Genomic DNA, 26,466 nt, shown 5'->3' on the forward strand with positions numbered 1-26,466 from the left:
TCTCCCCACTGTCACTGGTGATCTCATTAGCTCCCAAGGATTTAATTATCATCTCTATACTGATGATTTCCAGGTAGTTCTCCTGAACTATCTCCAAATGGTTCTTAGACATCTTGAACTAGATGCTCTATATTTACCTGAAACTCAACATGTATAAAACAAAACTCATTATCCCCCCCTTTAAAAAAACATTCCCTTCTTCCCAACTATTACATCACAGACACTTTCAAGGACACTACCAGGTTACAAGTCACCCTGGCTCACAACTTAGGAATCAATCGCATTCACTTCACATTTCCAGTCTTCTCCCAGGTACTGTTATCTTTACCCACAATACAACATCTTATAGATAGACAGAGAGAGATTTGTGTATAAACATATATATATATATATGTATATATACATAAATGTATATATACATAAACATATACATGCATATATATATATATATATATATATATATATATATATATATGGAGAGAGAGACAGAGACAAGGGGGGGGGGGGGTTGGTTCTTGTCCTTTGTTATTGAAAAAGACCACTATGTTTGAGATAAATGACAGTGTGTCCAACTGTGACTAAACTGACCAATACAAGATTGGAAAGTTCTGCCATGGGTTGGGAACAAATAATTAATGTGAATATTAAAGTTTTGGAATGGTTTAAGAACAATATTATAGTTAGAACCCTTTGGTTTATACTTTTTCCAGCACTGAAATCATGGGATCAAATCAAGTGCCTACTATGTATCAATTCTGGCCACTGTTTTATACCATCTTTACCCCCAAAAGGGTCTTATCCCTACCCTGTGTATGGTGCCCCACAAATTGTCCCTTTGTATATATACCAACTGAAAGTACTCTGGACTTTCACACATAATATTTATGACAGTTACTAGTAATGGAAACATTGTAAAGGAACTAAGAGAATCACCTTTCTAAGCAGTGTAGTGGAGCCCTAAACAACATCTTATTTTGGAGAATAGTCAAGGAAAAGATTACCATTTCACATCATCTATACTTTGCCCTATAGCATCTGCACATAGCAAATCTATCATTTATAAAAATATGACTATATGTGACTTTACAATTTCTTGAATTTACAATTTTGCTTGAAACTAAAAAAAAACTGTTCTGTTTAAGTGGACAGTCCCTTTGGTAACTTTCAGGAAAATAGAGCTGCATTAATAATGCATAGCATTCATCTCCCTGAATATATTTATCCCACTTGATATTCGATCTGCTAGTTTCAAGTGCCTAAAATATGAGTTTCATAGGCATCTTCTTTGTTGGAATGGAAATTTTTTGCTTTTGAAAATCTAATATTTCCACTGAAGTCTCTTGGGAGTCTAGGCAATGCACTTTTCAGTAACATCATCATGTTAATAGCTGAACATGGGCTTACCACCATGACTGACTATCTGTAAACAGAATGCCAATTTAGCAAAAGTATTTGGGATGCAAGAAAAACCCTCTAATTCCTCGAAGGGACTGGTGCAAAACCATATTCTGCAGTCATCAAGGTTTGGATGGATTATTATTATTTCACAAGATAGTCAATATGGTATATTAGGGAATAGAAGGTCACAAATTCCGGGAGATTTGGGCTCATGACTCACCTCTTGACATAAACCAGGACAAGTGCTTTAATCTCTTACTGCTCTACACAGTTCTCTGATATTTTATATTGTAAGAAAGGAGCTAACCTACCTAACAGAGGAATTCTCACTTGGAATTCTTTCTCTCAATGAAATCACATATCTAGTCCCAAACCCTATCCCTATTCCTATTATTTTTCAAAGAAATAATTTTGTTTATAATGCTAATTTTACTTGGAACCATTGATCTCCACTGAAAATTATTTGATGAAGTTAATCTTTTAGTTTCTGCAAAAGAGACTCTTTGTGTTGTGGCAGTTTATTTTGGTTTAATTTTTTAAATCTCTGGTCTTATAATTTGATCATTGTAGAGAAATTCCAGTATGTAAATTCTCTCCATTGATGGTGTCGAAAAATTTTTCTTTAATTTACAAACTATTAATTACCTGTTCCAAATAGAGGTTAAGTCCTGTATCAACTCCATTTGTAGCTGGCATAGTGCCAAATCTAGTGGATTTCTATACATAATAGATACTTATAAATATTTAAATAAATCACCTGAAAAGTTAAATTTTCCTTTAAATAACTGATAGAACTACCCATTGCTAGCCAAAAAGTTTAGCCAAGTTCTTCCACTGAATTTTCTAAACTATAGATGTAAAATTATGAAAGCAAGATGAAAGTGATGAATTATATTTTGATTGATGAGGGGAAAAAGGAGAAAGCAAAAGAAGGAAATAGCAGAGATACAGGCGGGGGCATAGGGATAAACCTGGAATCAGCAAGACCTGAGTTCAAATTCGATCTCAAACAATAAATAAATGCATCACTTCTTTTTGCCTCAGTTTCCTCATCTGTGAAATGGAGATAAAAATCGCACTTCCCTCCAGAATTGCTGGGATGATAAAAATTAGTTGTTGCCTATATAGCACTTAGCACAAGAGGTGTTTATATTATCAGCACCGCCATTATTCATTCTTCTGTATTATTATTGTTGTTGTTATTGTTATTGGTACAAATCTGGTAGTCATTTGTTAGCACGAAATGGAAGGGATTCTCATTAAGAAAAGATTTAGGGTTGGAGATTTCTGATATCTCTTATAAGTCTGGAATTCTGCAGTTCCCTGATGTGAGTCAACTTTGAGATATAAAAGATGAAACCTGCAAATAGATGAAACACTGTGGTCTCATAATATTGGTTCAACTTTTCCCTTTGCCTCACAAGAGCTGAGTAACCTGAGGCAAGTCACATAATGTTTTATTGACCAGGGAACCTCTTCTAGAACATGAAAAATGGTTGCTAATCTGCAAACAATGGAGGGGATTTGGTAAGAAGAGTATTCCTCACCAATAATCTCTTGTACAAATGAATTTATAGATGTAGACGAGAGAGAGGGGGGGGATGGACTTTAAAGCTAGAAAGAACCATAGAAACATCTTTTTCTAATCCTCTTATTTCATAGGCAAAACCTCAAAGGAATAGGTAGGGATGGTAACCCAAGCAACACAGGGGACAATTAATTCATTAAAGACTAAGTGGAATAGTGTTGATATGGAAACAGATCACGCTCATTAGCTGTATGACCCCGAGCGTCACATCCTCTGTTTGTCTCATTTTTCTCAATTGTGTAATGAAAACAATAATAGCACTAATCTATAAGTGTTTTGCATGAAGTGTGTAAATTCTAGCTCTTGTTGCTGATGATGATTATGATGTTAACCAGAGGTTTTTGCTGTGAACCACAGCCAGGATTTAAACCCAGGTCTTTTGGCTCAAAATCTGATTTTTCCCCCCCACCAGGAGATAGAGATAGAAATAGATAGAAATGGAGTTAAATCTATCAGGTTACATTTCTAGACTTTGACTAAATTAATGCTTCAGATATTACATTATAATGACCTCCAAATGGTATTCATTGGAAGTGGGAGTGAGGGAAAAAGTTAAGAGAAGCACTTTGTTATTATTAAACCTGAATTATTATAAGATCTGAGTTACCCCTTATCTCCAATCCCTCAATAAAGGAAAAAACACTCTTTATCAGTTCTAAAATGCAATGATATCACTCTCCTTTGAATTATTTATGTTTATAAAATGGCATATAACTACTTACCTAAAATTTCAAAGAAATACCAATTCAAGTGCATTCCTGAGATTAAAAATACAAATTTGAGAGATAGCTATACCATGCCGCACCAACAAAGCCCATAATACAATTTAATAATACTAATGGAACACTAAAAATATCAGCTATCACATTCACATGTCAAAAGACAACAAGGATAATAAAGCTTTAAAAAGTATTGTATAGTAATAACATACCCAGAAGAACAGCAAATGAGGCATCTTTAAAGAAACCACTTTCAAAAGAAGGATGTGTTGTTGGGAATGCTAATATAAAGCAACCAAGAAAAGGAATGAAACACATAAAAAATTTATGTGAGAACTTTGTCATTCATTATTCTAAATGGGCAGAAATGAAATTGGTTACAATCACCCAATATGTTTTTTAAAAGATAGCATTATGATCGGGTATCCAAAAAGAAGTTTTTTTACAAATGAAAAGAGATAACTCAAAAAATAATCGCTGATTCTAAAAAGCTGAAATATATGAAGAACTATGAAAAACAAATGATCTTCCTTTAAAGAACAACCATTCATAGGAAGAGATAAAGAAATGGTTTCTAAATAAATTAAGCAATACTCCATGACATGATACACCCCCAATACACCCACACATGATCATAAGAGAATACTCCCCACCTCCTGGTCTACACTTTAAAATAAGGAGCAAATAGACATTTTATCCTGGACTCTTAGAGGAGTCATCTATTTTACCATCTTTGGCATGTCTTCCCATGTCTAAGCCAGTTTGACTTGATTTCAGATCATCTATTCAACCCAGAATTTTACAGCAAAGGAAAATGATAGAGAATAAAAGTTTTTCCAAAAAAGTCACATAAAACAGCAAATGACAGAGAACAAATTTGAATCCAGATCTGAATCCATAGTCAGAGATTTTTTTTTTTCTGGTAAACTACCAAAGGTAAGATTGTATGGTAATCTGTTCAGACAGAGATTTAAGCTTCAATTTTTTTTACCCTTATTTCAATTTTGATTGCACAATGCTCCATCAGGAGCTAATAGAGAATCCTTTGAAGAATATTGTTCATTGTATAAAAGGAAACTGAAGCCCAGAGAGAGGAAGAGACTTCCTAATGTCCAGACATCTAGTCAATAACTACATCAGAATCTAATACTTCAAATCCCAGTCCTATTTCCAAGCATCAGAAGACCTGATCTGAAATTGTGACCTTCGACAAATTATTTAGCCCCTTTAGACTTCAAAATCCTCATCTATAAAATGAGCGGATTAAACAAGATAGGATTTGGGGTTCCTTATAAATCTGGATTTCAATCCAAAGACCCAATTAGCTCTAACAAATGATCAGGCAATTCTAAATTAACAAGGCAAAACTGATGTTAGGTTTAGATTACCTGATTGTTTGACTTAGGTAGTGAGGTATTTATAACTGTCCTGATGAATTTGTTCAGTCAAAATAGTAAAAATATGTGGTAAATTTTGTTTGTGATAGATTTTTGTCTATTATCCCCAAGAAACCTCTCCATCCTGGAAGCTCCCAGAATCTCAGTTTTAAGGATGATAACCAGACCTCTCATGCCTTCATTGTTCTCCAGGCTGTACTTCTGGACTTGTTTTTAACCATGCCCTGTTTGGTACTTTCTCCCTCCCTCCACCCCTACTTTTCAGCCTTTTTTATATATTGTCTTTCTCAAATAGAATGTAAACATTTTGAAGCCAGGTACAGTCTTCTTACTTGTATTTTTATTCTCAATGCTTAGCATATTACCTGATTGTTGAAATAGTAAATCAAATCTTTTAGCATTACACGCCAAGTTAGATAGGAGATGAATCCACCAAGGTCAAATAATAGCGAACAAGGAAGGTCACTAGAATTTCCCAAACTAGAAGATATCCAATTTCTTCTTGAAAGTACCTTCATGGGGCAACTAGGTGATGTGGTGGATAGAGCACTGGCCCTGGAGTCAGGAGTACCTGATTTCAAATCTGGCCTCAGACACTTAATAATTACCTAGTTGTGTGGCCTTCGGCAAGCCACTGTTTTGCCTTGCAAAAAAACCTAAAAAAAAAAAAAAAAAAGAAAATACCTTCTCTATCAATATCTTTATATACTCTAAATAAAGAGCTCATAATCCTGAACTGAACACAGTTCTTCTCAAGAGAAAGTCTGCAAAGGGCAGAGTGCAGCTGAATAATCACCTCCCTATAGCTGCAAGCTCTGGCTCCCAATGCAGCTTAAGATGACATTAGTTTTTAAGTCTGCCATATCACACTACTGACTCAGAGTTAACCAAACACATCTTTATCAAACAAATAAGTATCAAGCACATATCCATCTTGTGTTGATACAGTTAATTTTCTTTCTCAACTTTTACTGAATTTCATCTCATGCTGTCTAATACTCTAGGCTGGTAGGATCCAATTCAAATAGGAACAAGGATCACCAAACAATTCATAAGAAGTTCTGGAGGTTACATTTTGATTTAAAAAACACATAACAGTATTTATATTCTATTTTATTTTTATCTAGTTTGTGAGTATTTCATAATTAATTTTAATCTAGTTTGGACAGCTCTCAAAAAATGTTAAGTGTCTTAGGTTTCATGTATGACATCTCTATGCTAAACTTTCAATATCTTTTGTAAATACTGACCGTTATCCATTCTGTTGATTCTCATTCCAAGTTTTGTGTCATCAGCACATCTAATGACTTTGTCATTTATGACTTTATCAAAGTCATTAATAAAAAATTTTGAACAATGTAGACTTCCAATGTACTTCTTCATCAATTTCTTTTCATGTTGATATTAAACTCTTTAAAACTACACTTTGGATAGATTTTTATCAGGATGGTGGAGAGAAGACAGGTACTGTGATAGGTGCTCTCTCTTTCCCCTCAGAAATAACATGAGAGAAACCTCTTAATAGAAATTCGCTCAAAAAAAAACAAGAAAGAGAAGTAGGAGAAGAACACCTACCAAGAATGTCTGTCTCAGATGACCATGAGTGAACTGGAAGACAAGAACAGAGGATCAGCATGGCAGCTGGGGAAAACCAGAGGGTCAACATCAGCTGTAGAGTCTTCAGTGAGTGGTGGGTACCAGGTCCAAATTTAGCTGCAAAATCTTTGGAAGGTGAGGAGCTACAGAAGGGTGAGTTCCAGCACAGAGTCTCAGAGAAAACCCGGAGAGCTGGGGACCTGAGCGCCATACTTTCAGCATGGCCCTTTACCCAGAACAAACAATAAATAACAACAAAGAGATTAACTCCCTCTCCCAGGGCTCAGGCCAGTTTTCAAGGTCAACTGAGACCCTGCTGCTGAGGATCTCAAACACTCCAGAGAAAGCAATCAGCACCCCCTATTGGATGACCCTTGGAATTACTAAGCCAAGTGATCCTCTAGGATCCTCAAAAGCAAACCTCTGAGAGACATTTTCCCCCCAATACAAGATGAAAAAGGCCAGAGAATAGGGGTGCCCATGGAGAAATACTTAGAAGTGCCAGATTCTAACCCAGAGAGATCTGCCACTGCTGAGGAGAATATAAATTGGTCTCCAGCCCAGAAAGACTTCCTTGAATAAATTAGGAAGGAGTTTAAAAATCAATTGAAAAAATTGAGAAAGGAAACTCAAGAGAAAATTAACACATTGCAAGAGAAAATTAACATCATGCAACAAGAAAACAAATCCTTGGACAATACAATGGGACAAATAAAAAATGAGAATAACTCTCTCAGATCTTCAATCGAGCTAAAGCACAAAGGAAATGATTCTCTCAAAAGTACATATGGGCAAATAGAAAAGTCCTTCAAAAATAGAATGGACCAACTGGAAAAGGAGTTAAAAAAAAGATAAAAGAAGGAAATTTTCTTTACTAAAAAAAAAAGAATGGAATCAGTGGAAACTAATAACTTCATGAGATAACAGGATTGTGTTAAACAAAACCAAAAGATGGAAAAAATATAAAAAAAAAATAAAATACCTCATCGGCAAAACCATGGACCTTGAGAACCATTAGAGAAGGAAGTATCTAAGAATTATTGGCCTTCTTGAAAACATTGAATTGGAAAAAAAGGGTGAACTTAATATTATAGGAATTAGTGATGGAAAATTGACCTGATATCATGGAACCAGAGGGCAAAATAGTTATTGAAAGAATACATTGATCCCCTCCAAAAAGAGATCCTAAAATGAAAACATCAAGGAAGTTGTGGCCAAATTCCAGGACTATCAGATAAAAGAAAAAATCCTGCAAGCAGGCTGAAAGCAAAAATTTAAATACCAAGGAGCCACAGTAAGGATTACACAGGTCCTGGCCACAGCAACTTTAATGGATCAAAGGGCCTGGAATAAGATATTCTGAAGAGCAAGGGAGCTTGAAATGCAGCCAACAATCCACTACCTGGCAAAGCTGAACCTTCTCTTCCAGGGAAAGAGATGGATACTTAATGAAATGGGAGACTTCCAAGATTTCATAATAAAAAGACCAGAGCTAAATAGAAAATTTGGATATCAAAAAGGAGGCTCAAGAGACACATGAAAAAGTTAAAAATAACTGTTATACAGTAAGATGAAACTGGCTATATATCCACTTGGGAGAAAGATTCTCATAGTTCTTGAGAATTCTTATTCTATTAGAGAGAATATACATATCCAGAAGTGATGGAAACTCCAAACTTTTCTGAGACTCAGATAGAACGATTTAAAAAAAAAAATACTTTCTTAAAAAGGGGGCAGTAAGGAGAAGGGAGGCTGGAGGGAGACTCATTACATCAAGAGGCACAAAAGACCTATTGTAATAGAGGGGAAGAAGGAAGGAGGTGAGAGACACCTGAAACTTAAACTCATCAGACTTGGCTTAAAGTTAACTTAAAAACACTTATTCAAGTTAAGAAACTTATCTTACCTTTCAAGCATTAAAAGGGGAAAGGGGGAGAGGAGACAGGGAGGGGGAGAAAAAAAACAGAGGAACTAACAGATGGAATGGAAGAAGGGGAAAAAGGAAAGGGGAAAAGGGCATGAGGTTAATATAAGAGGGCAAACACACTGAAGGTGGCTGTATGCAGAAACAAAACACTGGGGAATATGGATAAAGGGAAAAGGGGGAAATACAAAGAAAAGGAAGTTAGCATGGAGGGCAATAACGAGTTTGTAATTATAACTTTGAATGTGAATGAGATGAACTCTCCCTTAAAATGTAAGCGAATAGCAGAGTGGATTTAAATCCAAAATCCTACAATATGCTGCTTGCAAGAAACTCATTTGAAGCAGAGAGATACATATAGAGCAAAGGTAAAAGGTTGGAACAAAATATTTTGCTTCAGTTGAAGTGAAAAAAAGCAGGGATAACAATCCTTATCTCAGACAAAGCAGATGGAAAAATAGATAGCATTAAAAGAGATAAGGAAGGAAATTATAGCCTCCTAAAAGGTACTATAGAGAATAAAATAATTTAAATATTAAATATGTATGCATCCAATGGGACAGCAACAAAATTCTTAGAGGAGAAGTTGGAAGAGCAACAGAAGGACATAGACAGCAAAACTCTACTAGTGGGAGACCTCAACCTCCTGCTCTCAGATTTAGATAAATCCAATCATAAAATAAACAAGAAGGAAGTTAAGGAGGTAACTAGATTGTTAGAACCCGTAGATATAATAGAACTAATGAGGATGCTGAATGGGGATAGAAAGGAATATACTTTTTTTTGCAGTACATAGCACTTACACAAAAATTGACCATGTACTAGTACATAAAAACCTAATGATCAATCGCAAAAAGGCAGAATTAGTGAATACATCTTTCTCAAATCATAATGGAATAAAAATCACATGCAATATTGGACCAGGGAGATACAGACTCAGAACTAATTGGATACTAAATGACTTCATTTTAAAGGAGTGGATCAAACAACAAATTGTAAAAAGAATTAATGATTTCATCTAGATAATGACATAAATGAAACAACATACCAAAACCTATGGGAAACACTCAAGGCAGAAGTGAGGGGATATATTGCATCTTTAAATAATTACATAAATAAATTAGGTAAAGAGGAAATCAATGAACTAAAATTGCAATTTTAAACAATTAGAGAAAGAACAAATTAAAAATCCCCAATTAAATAGCAAATTAGACATTCTAAAAATTAAAGGATAAATTAAAAAATTGAAAGCAAGAAAAGTATTGAATTAATAAATAAAACCAAGAGCTGGTTTTATTAAAAAAAACAATAAAATTGATAAACCTCTGGTCAATTTGATTTAAAAAAAAGAAAGAAGAAACCAAATTGCTAGTATCATAAAAGAAAGAGGTATACTAATCACTAATGAGGAAGAAATTAAGGTAATAATTGGGAATTATTTTGCCCAACTCTATGCCAATAAATTTTACAATCTAAGTGAAATGGATGAATATTCACAAAAATACAAGTTACCCAGATTAAATAAAGAGGAAATTAAAAATCTAAATATCCCTATTTCAGAAAAAGAAATTCAATAATCCATTATTGAATTCCCTAAGAAAAAAATCTCCAGGGCCAGATAGATTCACAAGTGAATTGTATCAAACATTTAAGAAACAATTGGTTCCAATTCTATATAAACTCTTTGGAAAAATAGGTGAAGGCAGAACTCTGCCTAACTCTTTCTATGATGGCAACATGGTGCTGATACCTAAACCAGGAAGAATTAAAACAGAGAAAGAAAATTATAGACCTATTGCCCTGATGAATATAGATGCAAAAATCCTAAATAAAATCTTAGCAAAACGATTACAACAAGTTACCACTAGGATAATACCTTATGATCAAGTAGGATTTATCCCAGGAATACAGGGTTGGTTCAAGGTTAGGAAAATTGTTAGTATAATTATTTATATCAATAACATACTTATCATGAATCATATGATCATATCAATAGATGCTGGAAAAGCTTTTGACAAAAAATAGCACCCATTCCTAATAAAAATACTAGAGAGTGTAGGAATAAATGGTTTGTCCCTTAACATAATAAGCAGTATCTATCTGAAACCATCAACAAGCATTATTTACAATGAGGATAGGCTTGAGACATTCCCAATAAAATCAGTGGTGAAACAAGGATGCCTATTATCACCAATGCTATACAGTATCGTATTAGCAATGTAGCCTCAGCAATAAGAGTAGAAAAAGAAATTGAGGAATTAGACCAGGGAAAGAGGAGACAAAACTCTCATTCTCTGCAGATGACATGATGGTATACCTAGAGAATTCAAAAAATCTTGAAAAAAACTACTAGAAATAATTAGCAACTTTAGCAAAGTAGGAGAATATAAAATAAACCCTCATAAATCCTCAACATTTCTACATATATGACTAGCAAGATACAGCAGAAAGAGGTAGAAAGAGAAATCCCTTTCAAAGGAACCTCAAACAAAATAAAATACCTAGGAGTCTACCTGCCAAGGCCCATTCAAACTTTTTGAAAACAATTACAAAACTCTTCTCATGCAAATAAAATCAGATTTAAATATGTGGGCAAACATCAACTGTTCATGGATAGGTCAAACTAATGCAATAAAAATGACAATTCTACCAAACCTAAACTACCTGTTTAGTGCCCTACTAATAAAAATTTGAAAAATGATTATTTTATTGAGTTAGAAAAAGTTGTAAATAAATTTATATGGAGAAATAAAAAGTCAAGAATTTCCAGGGACTCAATGAAAAAAAAAAGTGAAAAAGAAGGTGGTTTAGCCTTACCAAATCTAAAATTATATTATAAAACATCAGTCCTCAAAACTGTCTGGTATTGGTTAAGAAACAGAGTTGTGGATCAGTGGAATAGACTAGGTGTAAAAGCAGGAAATGATTTAGTAATATGCTGTTTGATGAACCCAAAGAGTACAACTATTGGGATAAAAACTCTTTCTTTGATAAAAACTGTTGGGAAAATTGGAAGTGAGTATGGAAGAAAGATGGATTCGAACAACACCTCACACCTGATACCAAGATAAGATCAAAATGGATACAGGTATTTAGACACAAAAAATAATATTATAGGCAAACTAGAAGATCAAGGAGTACTTTGCCTGTCAGATCCATGGAAAGGGAAGCAGTTTATGATCAAGGAAGAGATAGAGAACATCATTAAAAACAAAGTAAGTGATTTTGGTTACATTAAATTAAAAAGCTTTTGCACAGATAAAATCACTGTAACCAAGATCAAAAGAAATTCAGTAAACTGGGAAACAATATTTACAACTAGTATTTCTGACAAAGGACTCATTTCTAAAATATACAGAGAACTGAGTCAAATATTTTAAAAAACAAGCCATTCCCCAATTGACAAAAGGTGCCAAAGGCAATTTACAGATGAGGAAATCAAATCAATCCATAGACATATGAAAAATTGCTCCAAATCATTACTTATTAGAGAAATGCAAATTAAAGCAACTCTGAGATACCAGCTCACACCTCTTAGACTGGCCAAAATGACCAGAAAGGACAATGATCAATATTGGAAGTGATGTAGGAAATCTGGGACACTAATAGATTGTTGGTGGAGCTGTGAACTCATCCAGCATTTTTTGGAGAGCAATTTGGGATTATGACCAAAGGGCAACAAAAATGTACATATCCTTTGACCCAGCAATACCACTACTTGGTCTATGTCCTGAAGAGATTGTGAAAAAGTGTAAAAACATCACTTGTACAAAATATTTATAACAGCCCTGTTTGTGGTGGTAAAAAAAATTGGAAATATAGTGAAAGTCCTTCAATTGGGGAATGGCTTAACAAACTGATATATGTATGTCATGGAACACTATTGTTCTATTAGAAAGCAGGAGGGATGGGAATTCAGGGGAAGCCTGGAGGGATTTGCATGAACTGATGCTGAGTGAGATGAGCAGATCCAGATAAAACACTGTACACCTTAACAGCAACATGGGGGTGGTGATCTACCTTGATGGACTTGCTCATCCCTTCAGTGCAACAACCAGGGACAGTTTTGGGCTATCTGCAATGGAGAATAGATTTATGAACTTTGAACAAAGACCAAAGACTATTACCATCAAATTAGGGGGAAAACGTTATGATGATGATGATGATGATGTAATTTTTCTATCTCATTCTTAATTTTTCTTCCTTATATGATTTCTCTGTCATCACATTCAACTGAGATCAGCGTATAACATAGAACCAATGTAAAGCCTAACATCTTTCTTTAAAAAACATATTTATATTTTGGCTATCTATCATATATGGACTAATATTAATCCTATTATGTTTTGATAGACATTAGTCAGTTAGAATTGAGAAGCATTTATTAAGCATTAGTATATGTGAAGCACTATACTAAATACTAAGGATACAAAAAAAAATTAAAACAAACCCATGACCTCAAGAGTTTACCATTGTAATGGGGAGAAAAAAATGAAAAAATATAAATTAGTACAAAATTTTTTTTTTAAATGAAAAAAATAAATTACCTCATTGGGAAAATGACTGACCTGGAAACCATATCAAGGAGTTAATAATCATTAGACTACTTGAAAGCCATCACCATAAAAAGATCCTGGGTAGCATTTTCTAGGAAATTATCAAGGAGAACTTGCCTGATATCCTGGAAGAAGAGAGTAAAAGTCACTCACAGTATCCATTGAATACTTCCTGAAAATGAAAATGCTAAGGAATAGTATAGCCAAAATCCAGAATTATCAGATCAAGGAGAAAATCCTGCAAGTGGCCAGAGAGAAGCATTTCATATACCAAAGAACCACTATCAGAATTAAATAGCACCTGACTGCATTAACATTAAAGGATTGAAAGGTCTAAAATCTGATATTCTGGAGAGTAAAGGAGCTTGGATTTCTTTTTTTTATATATTTTTACAAGGCAATGGGGTTAAGTGGCTTGCCCAAGGACACACAGCTAGGTAATTATTAAGTGTCAGAGGCTGGATGTGAACTCGGGTACTCCTGAGTCCTGGGCCAGTGCTGTATCCACTGCACCACCTAGGCATTCCTGCCGTACCTAGCCGCCCCCTGGGAGCATGGATTTCAATCAAGACTCAATTATACAACAGAATTGAACATATTCTTTAAGGGGGAAAAGATGTTCATTTAACAAAATAGATGACTTCCAAACTTTCCTTATGGAAAGACCAGAATTGAACAGAAAATGTTATCCTCACACAGGAGATTCAAGAGATACATGAAAAAATACATATGGGAAAAGAAAAAGACTGATATTCAATAAGGTTAAACTGGTTATGCCCCTACCTGGGAGGAAGATGCTCACAACTCTTGAGAATTTTAACTCTATTAGAGGGAGTATACTTAGGCTGAGGTTATGGACATAATTTGATTTTAAAAAATAAGACATTAAAATGAGGGGAATGTAATGAGATAGGAGGAAAGGGAAGGCAGAATGGGGAAAATTATATCAAATGAAGTGGAGCAAAGGACCTATTGCATTAGAGGAAAACAAGGGAGGGGGTGAAAACTGCTTGAATATTACTCTCATTGGAGTTAGCTCATAAAAGAAATATTACATACACTCAGATAGATTCAGAAATGTATCTTACCCTTCAAGTATTAGGAGGGGAAGGGGAGAAAGAAGAAAGGACTGATAGGATGGAGGGAAGGAAGAAGTGTAAAGGGAGAAGAGAGAGGAAAAAGAGAGAGTGACTGATAGTAAGGGAGACCAGATTGAGGAAAGTGGTATTCAGAAACAAAAGACTACTGAGTAGAAATATAGTCAAAGGAGGAGAGGGGAAGTACAAATGTAATAATGAGTTATTAATTAAAACTGAGAATGTGAATGGAATGAACTCTCCTATAAAATGGAAAGAGACAGCAGATTGGATTAAAAACCACAATTCTACAATGTGCTGCTTGCAAGAAACACATTTGAAGCACAGAGATACACACAGTATAAAGGTAAAAGACTGAACAGAATATATTATGCTTTAGCAAAAGTGGAAAAAAACAGGGGAAGCAATCCTTATCTCATAAAAAAGCAATTGTAAAAAATAGATCTCATTAACACGGATAAGGAAGGAAACTACTCTCTTAAAAGATACTAGTGACAATGAAGTATTTTTTTAAAACGTCACCAAAAATCATATATGCACCAAGCATCCGGATTTCTAGAGGAGAAGGAAGACATAGAAGGCAAAATTATATAGAGGGACCTCAAACTTCCTCTCTCAGAATTAAATAAATATAACCATTAAATAAACAAGAAGGGAGTTAAGGTAGTGAATAGAATTTTAGAAAAGTTAGATTTGATAGACTTCTAGAGAAAACTGAATGGGGATAGAAAGGAATATAGCCTTTTTTCTATGATAAATTACGCCAACAAAAAAATTGATCATGTATTAGGGCAAAAAAATTCATAATAATATGAGAAAAAGTAGAAATAATATATATATATATATATATATATATATATATATCCTTTTCAGATCATGGTGCAATAAAAATCCCATGCAATAATTGACCATGGTGAGAGAACCCTAAATTAACTGAAAATTAAATAAGTTGATTTTAAAGAATGAATACTATTTCATATTTGAATATCACTACAATATTTTGGTTACTGTTTACAGTGTTCTCCAGGTTCTACTCACTTCACTTTGGGATAGTTTATATAAGTCTTTTCTGAAAACACCTCATTTATCATTCCTTAAAGCTTGAGTATTCAATCACTATCATATATAAAACTTTCCATTTTTTGCTAACATAAATAGACCTACTCAACATTTTTGTCCAGATATGTTGCCCCACTCTTTTTTTCTTAGATCTTTTTGGAATATAAAACTATAATGCATTGTTTTTATTGCCCTTTGTCAAATTGTTCTCAAAAGTGACTCGACTAGTTTATAACCCCATCAGAAATGCATTTATGTGACAATTTTTAGAGCTCTTTGAATCCAGACATCTAAACAGTTCTGAATCCCTTTATTGTATTCAGTATAATCCATATCTTTTCATCGTCTCTGTAAAGAGGTCAACAGTGTATGTGATCAAATACAATTATTCTCCATGGGAGCTTTGCAGGGTCTCTCACAGTTTGCTCACTGGAGATACAATGAATTCTGATAAACTTGGTTGGGAGTCTCACTTTCCATAAACTGGAACGTTGTGAGACTTAAGACATATAAGGGCAACTATTCTTGGAAGGGGAAGTGTGAGACTCAAGTTTTCTTATTATATGATCAGTAAGCAACACGTTATTTATAAAAGAAGCCCACACTTTTACTTGCAGAGAGAATATCTTATATTAGTTACCAAAGTATGGCCTCATAAGAAGGAACTATAATAGAATCTGAAAAGTGATTATTCTCTTCAACATATAGATCATAGCTCTATATTATTCCTCCAGGTACTCTAAAAGTTTATTTCCATTATTATAAACTATACCTTTGAGATATGATTTAATGCTTCTTTATAGATAAACATTATCAAGTTATCTTCTGATACTGTATAATTATTTTATTAAAGCAAGGATAAAAAAATAATGAAATAATAGAAAGTAGTCCACTGGGCCTTCAAAACTTTTGCTTTTATGGTTAATTAGCCTTTGACTGTATGCTTTAGCTGTTTGCTTTCTGAACTCCCAAATCCATGACTATTCAAAGGTTAAGTGCTATATTAACTTGCATTTTGAGGGTTAGAGCAACAATGTGATGATTATGCTTTGGGTTGTTCTCTCTCTCTTAAATACCACATAAATTATGGCATAGTATAGCAAAAGAATAATGACCTTGAAAGAATTTTCTGACTTCTAACCCCACTTCTACCAACAACTAGTTTTGTGAACTAGCTAGGGTAAGTCAGGTCATCTGCCTCAATCTCAGTCTCTTTCTCTGTCAAATAAAGGAAGTGGGTAATATTACTTGTAACACTGCAGGCACCTGTTTTAAAATTCCAGCAGTCTAACTATCACATACTAAAAAATCAAAATAGGAAAGAAATCAAAGTTATCTATTGCATTATAAAAATGTTCTAAATCATTATTGATTAGACAAATGTAAATTAAAATAACTCTTCAGTACTATTGCTTATCAGTTAGATTGGTTAACATGATAAAAAAGAAAGGAAAATGTTATATGTTGGAGGATATGTGGAGAAACTGGAACATTAATCCACTGTTGGTGGAGCTATAAACTGATTCAACTCTTCTGAAGAAAAATTTGGAACTATGCTCAAAGGAATATGGAACTATGCATACCCTCTTGAACCCAGCAATCCCACTGTTAGTCTGTATCCCAAAGGGATCAGGAAAAAAAGGGGAATGGACCTATTTGTACAAAAATATTTATAGCATGATTTTGTTTTGTTTTTCTTTTTTAGTAATGACTAAGAATTGGAAATGCTGGGGATGCTCCTCAATTGGAAAATGGCTGGCCAAGCTTATTGTATATAATTGTGATGAATTTTTTTTCACTATAAGAAATGATAAGTAGGATTATTTAGATAAACTGATGCAAAGTAAAGTGAGAAGATCCAGGAGAATATGTTATATAGGGTGTCAGCAATATTGAATGATAAAGAACTGTAAATGACCTAACTGTATACATAGCGTACCAAGACAATACCAAAGGATTTTTGATGAAACATACTATCTCCAAAGAAAGAACTGATATGGTAAGAAAATAAAAACATTCTGTGATTCTTCTTTTAATCCCTCCTTCCATTCTTCCCATCTACCCTTTTCGTTTTTTCTTGCTCAAATATTCTTGTATAAAACGACTTATATGGAAGTGTTTTACATGAACACATCTATAAAATCTAAATCAGATTACTTACCATGTCAGGAAGAAGGGAGAGGAGGAGAGAAAGATATAATTGGGAATTCAAAACTTTTTTAATGTCAAAATTTGGTTTAATATAAAATTAAAGAAAAATAAAATAATTTTTTAAAAAACAAAATAAAGAAATTAGGATCAAACTAATTCCCATATATTTCTATCTTTTATATTTTATCATTGCATTTTGTTATGTTTCATACTGTAAGTATACCCTTAACTGGCTCCTTCCCTGACATTGAAGAAATTGAAACAAAGAAAAACATTTAAGGAAAGTCATGCAATACAGTGACTACCCCTGATGATGAATACTACTTTCAAAATCAACTACTCCACTCTTTTCTGCTAAGAAGTTGTGATTCCTTATTAAATTTCCAGAATTGAGATTGTTCATAATAGTTCTTCAGAATTCAATTGCTTTTTAATATAATTTACACAATTGTTGTTTAACTCTGTGCATTTTTTGCTCATAATTTCTTCACTCTATATCATTTTATACAAATTTTCCTAGATTTCTCCAAATTTCTCAAATTCAAAATTTCTTAAAGAACAATAATACTCCATCCCCAAGTTTCTTCTGACATTCCCCAAACAATGGGCATTGTTGATGGGAGAAAGTATTTGTTTTGCTACCACCAAGACACCTACAAGGAATATTTTGTCATCTATGATCCTTCTTTCTAACATTGACCTTTCTATGGTATATATTTAATGATTTCCAGAATCATCAAACCAATTCATAGTTTCACTAACAGAACATTAGCATCCTAATCTTCCTATAATTTTGTTTCTGAGATTTTTTTAATAATAGTTTCATTTTCAAAGGTTTGAAGTAAAACCTGAAAGTTGTTTAAATTTGAATTTTTCTTGTTATTAGTTATTTGGAACATCTTTTGATATGGTTTTTAATTATTTGCTCTTTTGATTCTGAAATCTGTTCGTATCCTTTGGCCACTAGGGAAAATGGTTCTTGTTCTTATATATTTGTGCTAATATACTGTATACCCAGGTTATCAAGATGTTTAATGCCTAAGGTTGTCTCTTTTTCAACTTAACTTTCCTTTTTTCTATCTATATTACTTTGTCCCATAAAAAAGTTTTTAAATTTTATATGAACAAAATTTTCTATTTTATCTTTTATAATCACATATTTTAACTTCTTAATTGTTTAAAAATTGTTTCCAAAGAATATGTGTGAAATATCCATTTGTGAAATATCATTATCCTCTAATTTATTATTATATAAATTTCAATATTTAAGTCACATATCCATCTGGAAAAAATATATAGTGAATTTTGTCAATGTGAGTGAACTGACTAAGCAGGACAATTCAAACAAAATGTTTTCTCTTTGGCTAAACAGTATGTCTAAATCAGAATAGACTGACATGTCATACACGTGTGTGTGTTTGTAAGCTAAATTTATTGTTTATCTGATTAAATTGTGAGAGACAACATGTATTGGAAACTAGAGAGCCAAAGCAATCAACAGGAGGATCCAAATATTCTCTCTTACATTGACTATGATCCTAGATAACTCATTTAACCTAACTGTATTCTAGGAAATTCTTCTAAGATTATAAATCACCAAGTCATTTAACCTCAATTTTCTCAACTGTAAAACTGGGATTAAAAAAAGTAGACATATCTCCTAGAGCTGTTGTGAGAGTAAAAAATGAGAATATTTTTAATGTTCTTAGCACAGTGCCTAGCCCATAGCAGGTACTTAAGAAATGCTTATTTCAATTCACCAAAATTGGTTTTCCTTGGCTCAAAATAAGTAGAAACTCAACAAGCAAATAGGAGAAGGGAAGACATTCTAGTCTTAGGAAATAATATGAACAAAGAAAGGGGTGGGAAAATTAGTGTTTTGGGACAGAGTGATGACAGACTCCCAATATCAATGAAATCATAGATTCAATCCCTATTCTTTGACTTCCATGGACTGATTCAGCATAATTTCCATCAAATATAGGCTTTTTCTATTTGGACTGGCTAATTGCCTATATTCATATGATTCTGGACAGTAGGAACACCTTGAACAAATAAATGTGTATATACTATTTTAATGAGAATGAGAATATGAGTTTGACCCTACAAATTCCCATCAAAGCCCCGAGCGGGACACCCACTTATCAACAAACAAGAAAGGACAGCTTGGGTCCAATATTGATATTCAGTGCCTGCTCTATGACTTCAGGCTTTGTGGCTGCCAGTTAACTAAAAGCAATTGAACCACATGGGGGAATTGGTCATGGTGGCTGATGAGATAAAGGAGAAAAGCATCTGGTGTTACTAATCTTACCTTCCAACAAGCTCTTTTTTTCCCTTTGACCAGGCAGTGATGACTCGCTATTCCCTGGAGCCTAACTGATATTCTACTTCACACTGGACAGGACAGATGGCCCTGACTATGGATATCCATGTTAGAATCCAGAGCAGCAGTTCAAATGCATTCTTATTAAAAGACTTATGAGACTGAATTACAATCGTGAAGACCATGTATATCACATCATGACTTTTAAAACTTTGCTTCTCTATCTCTCAGAGTCAGTGATGGTGGCTGAGAATTGTTCATTTTCTTCAGGGAAAAATAGGTACACATTATGTCCCTTCTTTCTTTTTCTGACTGAACATTAACCAAAATTTGTATTTTAGTATTAGAATGATCATGATATCAACTGGCATTTCTATATCATATGCAGTGCTTTTATACAACATTTCCTTCTAGTTTTAAAATAACTCTTTGTGGTAGGCAAATAAATCTTTTTTGATTAGTCACTTGATATGTACTACAGATATCATCTCAATTTTTTCAGATGAAAAACCTCAAGGTTCATAAGAACTTTCCCATGGCAGAAACTAGGTTTTGAAGCCAGGTCTTCTTGAATGAAATACAAAAAGGCAATACATAATCAAAATGTAGCATGATGGAGGGGAGCATATGTAACCAAGCTACATATATATCAATAATATAGGGAACAGTTCAAAGTTCAAAGATATGAAAGATAAGGAAATCTATTGACCCTTTGAACAGGGTAAGGAGAGAATAACCATTAGAGTTTACTGAGGACATCTTCTATGGCTCATTATTTTACTACAAATTATATCTATTTATCTATAAATGTATGCATATATGCATATACATAAATATATATACATGCATAAATACAATTTTTCTTGGCATTTAAGACCTTCCACTTTACTTTTCCAACTATCCCTTCTATCCATCAAATTCTTAATGAATTGGACTACTCTTTATCCCAAAACACTCTTTGAATTTTCCCACCCCTGTCTTTGAGTCATGCTATGATTTCCTGACTAGAGTGTTGTCCCTTCTCCCTTGCTTGTTGAGTTTCTACTTATCCTAGGCCAGGGAAAACCAATTTTAATAAATGAAATAAGCATTTATTAATTGCCTACTATGGGCTAGACACTATGCTAAGAGCATTAAAAATATTCTCTCATTTTTATTCTCACAATTATTCCAGGACAAAGGTGCTACTTTTTTTATCCCATTTTACAGTTGAGAAATTTGAGCTTGAGTGACTTGGCCAGGGTCACATAGCTAGAAGAATCTGAGAGCAGATTTGAAATGAGTTCTTTCTATCTCCAGGTCGAACACCCTATTTTGGTTCCAGATTTCACTTTTCATTTCAACTGTCCTAAAGATAACAGGATAGTTTTACTATGGGTATCGAGCTGGGTTTTTTTGTCTCAATATATATTTTAGCCTGGAAGAATCCTGGGTCTTTGAATGGAGTATGGTTACCCCCACCATTCACCATGCTGTCATGCCCATTGCAGGTCACCAACACTTTCCTTGCCAGCATCTGTTTTCCTCTCCCCTTTATGAGTAGCAATAAAGCATGTTAAGCTATCTCTGGGTGGTCAGGGACATTTCATCAGAACTCCCTTGAACAAACCATCTTTTAAAGTCCAACCAGTTACAAGAAGCCTTTCCTGATTTCACCCCTGAAGTCCCACACTACACTTTTTTTAACTTCTTTAATGTATTAAAAATGTAATAATTGAACATTATAATGATATATGATTCTTACTTTTGCTGTTGCTAGAGTATAAATTCCAGAGTTTAAATTAAAGTTTTTAATCTTCTCCAACACTTCATATGATGCTTAGTATATAATGTCTCTTATAAATACTTGTTGATTTGATTAAGATAGAATATCAGGAAGGTATTAGGACATGACCTTTCATAGATAGCACTGGGAACATATAAAGAAATAATATGCATAAAAAACATGACAGGATTAGTATAATGCCATGTTAAGTAATAATGTAGTAAAAGGCATTTATTTCAGTGTTTTCTTTGTTTTTTTTTTTAAATCATCAGCTTCCTGATAAATACTGGCTTTAGGTCTTAATGACTCACCTTCCCAACTGTTGCATGTTTCACCAAGAACAATAAGAGAAAAGAAAGGAATTCTAAGAGTGACTTGGAACTTCTAAGAATTACTTTGTTTCATATCACTCCCTATACATACTCTCAGTTTTAGCTTAAATCACCAATTTTCTGATGTTCAAATTTGACATTTCATCTCCCTGAATTGACATTGCTGCCTCCGTAGCACCACATCCCATTATTTCTCACTTCACTAAAGGCTTAGCTCTTACATCACTTCCTGGGGAATGGTCTTTCAGATTCCCATAATTGCTAGCACACTTATCCTCCTAAAATATCTTATTCTCTACTTCTCCATTTCTACTAGAATTTATGTTCCTTGTAAGCAGAGATTTTAATATGGTTTTTTCTATCCATAGAGTTTTCTGTTATTTCTGGCTGGTGGTTAATATATGAATTTTTGGATATTTGGTATTGGAATGTTTCCAATAAACTGGACCCGAACAAGCATAGTGAATATTCTTTGGCATCAATTGTGATTCTGACCACAAATTCTAGATGTTTCACCAAAAATAGCATTTAATACATAGTAGCATTTTTAACATTTCATGGATGATTTTCTTGTGTTGCCAATGACTTTAAATGGAAGCATGTTATCTGGCAAGGTGAACCAGATGGTTGGCTTTTCTTAGTTAAATTGCTTAGCTTTGGGGGTGACTAGGTGGCACAGTGGATAAAGCACTGGCCCTGGAGTCAGTAGTACCTAGGTTCAAATCTCGTCTCAGACACTTAATAATTACCTAGCTGTGTGGTTTTGGGCAAGCCACTTAACCCCATTTGCCTTGCAAAAAAAAAAAACCTAAATAAATAAATTGCTTAGCTTTTCTGCTATGCTCTGAAGAATTTTGAAAGCTAGGCCTTAATTGCTAAATAAGAAGTTTTATAGTAAAAGCTGTATATACACAAGAAAAGCATCAAGTTATAGTAGGTCATACTTGATGTCTTGGGTCTTATCTGAGGATCCATTGTTAATTATCTCTGATACCTTTGGATAATCAATTGTCCTCTACAGGTTTCAGCTTCAGCTTCATAATATGTAAAATGGGAACAGGAGGGTTGCTTATTCTTTAAGGTCTCAGCTTACTCCAAAATCTATGATTTCATATGCAATGAGTTTACTCATTCAAATTCAAAGTCTCAATCCAAGATAGTTCACTAAAACCAAGCAATGAGTATTTCTCAATCCTAGGGGATTCAAATGGAAATTGCTTTTACCATTGATTTTCATCATTCACCATTTATGTTATTGGCTCCTTTATCACAATCTATTCAATATGAAACGTTAGATTTCCTGGATTTGGAAACAAATGGACATAAATGAAAATAGACAATGTCTGTTTATACTAAAAGCATACTATCAAAATTCTTCTTTCTAATCATCTCTTACTCTATTCCTGACCCTCAGGTCAGACTGGACTTGAAGATGTTGGGGATGTCTGCAGGAGATCATTAGATTTATCTTTGGGTCTTTTGTTTGATAATTTACATATGGGATTGCTATGGTTCCATGATACTGATCCTATTTGTGAATTTACTATGGTTCTGTCTGAGTGTCCCCTTATCTAAGTTTTTATGTAAAAATTGGTCTGTTTCATATGTGAATCATTAACCTATTACTGTGGGTTAATACCATTGGTAGCATTCATTCTGACTACAGCATAGTGGTTTCCTTCTGAAAACATCCAGAATCAAACTGGGAGTTGAATATCCCATTTTAATTATATTCCAGAAATAGTTAAGTGTTAGTCATGTGCCAAAGATATAAAGAGAAAACAAACAGGTTGTGACTGAATAATCACCTTATCCCTGAAAAATTAATAATCAAGAAAGAGCCATTTCTAGATTATATATATATATATATATATATATATATATACATATATATATATATATATATATATATATATTCCTTATCTCACTTCCCCTACCCCAATATTTTTATACAGGATGTTTAATCTTTTAATCAAAAGTTGCTTGAAGTGTACAAGATGTCACAAAAGGATTTTTACCAACTGATGGCAGTTAAGAATGTGAGTTTAAAAATGGGCTGACTCGATGGGAATGACTTTCTGTCAAAGGCACCTCCTTCTCTCCTGGCTAACTATCTTTGAAAATACCAAATCTCAAAGATTAGAATAATCATTCCAATACCCCTTATTTAATTTCTTGACTCTAGGAAAATATGTCAAAGAGAATTAGCTGTGCTGCAGGTTCATTATAAATTGTTCTGATGGAGACCAGAGAAGGGGAAAACAATAGTTTTAGAAGATAGCCCCAACAGCCAAGAGTCATTCAGCCCATTAGAGGAACTGGCAGAGGGATTGATAGGGAATAGACACATTAATTAGATATCTATGAGGAATTTCCTTTCTCTGTTTTCTCCATGAATGTTCTGTGATGCCCAAGTTGCGCATTTGTGGGCCATGATTTGTTGCCCCACACTCCCCCTATAGGTCTGGGAATCCTGGAAATCCTTGAAATAAAAAAGACAGAAGAAATTCTAACAAACATCTTATAATATGCATGGAAGAAATAGAGTACTCTAAGCTCTGGATGGGTCAGGTATCTGAATTTAAATACTTTAGGAGTTATGAGACTTTAATAACAAATATGTATTGGCCTCTCTTTAATACATACAAATACAAAACAGGAAAAAAAGCTAAGCAGTGATTATCAACTTTTCAAATTGATCCTAAATCTATCTAAATGGTTTCCAAAAGAGCTTCATTTAAATTCTCAACACTTGTGACTCTGTCAGCTTATCCACAATTTTTAGATATATATACAGATGTAAACTATTAAAGTTTAAAGCTGCACTAAAACTTTTGGGACACTCCATATCCAGGGATAAATAAACATACAAACAAACCCACAAAGAAAGACCTCTGTGCAGCTGGAACAGATGTCACATGGTCTATACACTGAAGTTAATTCAGAACTTGCTGAAGAACATGAGAGGTCATATGATGCAATGTAAAGTAAACTGAATTTAGGCTCAGAGGATCTAGGTTCAAATCCCAACTATTATATTTATGAACTTTGTGAACTTCTGGGGCTCAGTCTCCTTCTCTGTTAGTTAAAAGATTAGATTAGATCCATTTATCAATGGTCATTTCTTCAAGCACCAAAAATATGCCAATAAAAAATGTCCTGTGTTAGGTATCAAGACTATCAATACAAATAAGTGAAAATATACTCTGTCCTCAAGGAACCAGCAGTCTTCCTTGCAGATAACTACTGATATAATTTTATGGTCTAAATTAAGGATCCTATCATCATATTTCTTGGATAGAGTGAAACAAAACACCTATACCAGGGAATGGATAGGAAGCAGTATTTCTTTTGAGTTTTGGTATTCAATCTTAAATCAAAATGGTTATAGTCAGTCACAAACTCTATTTTATTTATTCTCTCATCCCCTTTTACTTAAACTTCAACCATTTGGGAGAATAATTTGTTCTTCAATCAAGTTGGTTAGAAACTCTAAGAGCATCAAGAAAGAACTATATTAACTGTACAGATGATGTGGCATCATTCTACAGTCATCTTTCCTTTTTCCTGTCAAACTATAATGTTCAGCTCCAATTATTATTATCATTATTATATTTATATAATACTATATACCAAATGAGAGCAATGTAGAAAAATGGATTAAAAAGAGGATCCAAACTCAGGAAGAGCCATCTTCCTGAGTTAAAATCTGACCTCAGACACTAACTACTTGTGTGACATTATGCAAGTCACTTAAACCTATTTGCCTCAGTTTATAATCTATAAATTGAGTGGGAGAAAAAAAATGACAAACCATTCTTTGCCAAGAAAATTTCCTAACGGAGTCACAAAAAGTTCAACTTGACTGAAAAATGGTTCAACACCACAAAATAACAACAGATACTAGGCTCTGTGAAGGAATGGTGGTCCTTCTAGAACTTGCATAACATAGACGAGACCTTCAAGAATCTAGGATCACTTCCATACCACAAGAAGCTTCTTGAAATAAGACTTTCATGAAAGACTTTCATTTTACAGATGGAAAAATTAAAAACAATGAACTAGAGAGTTGTGAACAAAGAGGCAATCCAGTTGACATAGAATGTGGTTATGTCACATGATAATTCAGTGATACCACCACCCACTATTCTCCACTCTGCTTGTGTAGACAATTCAAAGATGGATCTAGAAACTCCATCCTTTAAACATAGTGCCAAAGACAACTTATGGCATGTCTCTTGGGTTAAATATTCAGCATGCTCCAAGCAGAAGTTTTCCAAAAAAGCCATAAGAAACCAGAGCAACATAGATTAGATCCAATTACAAACTCAATGCAATATATACAGTAAACCAAATAAAACATTCCCTATCTAAGTAGCGCCAAGCAATATTAACCACTCTCTGAATATGGGAAACAAGGTCCCTAATCACTCACAATTTACAGTCAAGTGAAGTAGAAGCAATTTAGTAAACCGAGAGGTGATGCAATCATTCTAAAATAATGTCATTATGCCTTACATTTTGACTAATTTTCAAGTGTCCTGGGAATCTCTATGTA

General features: G+C 33.8%; 1 long non-coding RNA gene across 2 annotated transcripts in view; it reads left to right on the plus strand.

Moving 5' to 3' along the window:
* Positions 1-248: 248 nt before the first annotated feature.
* The window catches only part of LOC141494996 (uncharacterized), a 58,917-nt gene continuing 32,699 nt past the window's right edge, over positions 249-26,466 (plus strand). For both annotated transcript variants that reach the window (XR_012470614.1, XR_012470615.1), the window contains exon 1: positions 249-312. This is a non-coding gene — a long non-coding RNA (uncharacterized LOC141494996). The remainder of the gene's footprint in view (positions 313-26,466) is intronic.

The sequence above is a fragment of the Macrotis lagotis genome, chromosome 8 (assembly GCF_037893015.1).
Source record: "Macrotis lagotis isolate mMagLag1 chromosome 8, bilby.v1.9.chrom.fasta, whole genome shotgun sequence".
Taxonomy (NCBI): Eukaryota; Metazoa; Chordata; class Mammalia; order Peramelemorphia; family Peramelidae; genus Macrotis; species Macrotis lagotis.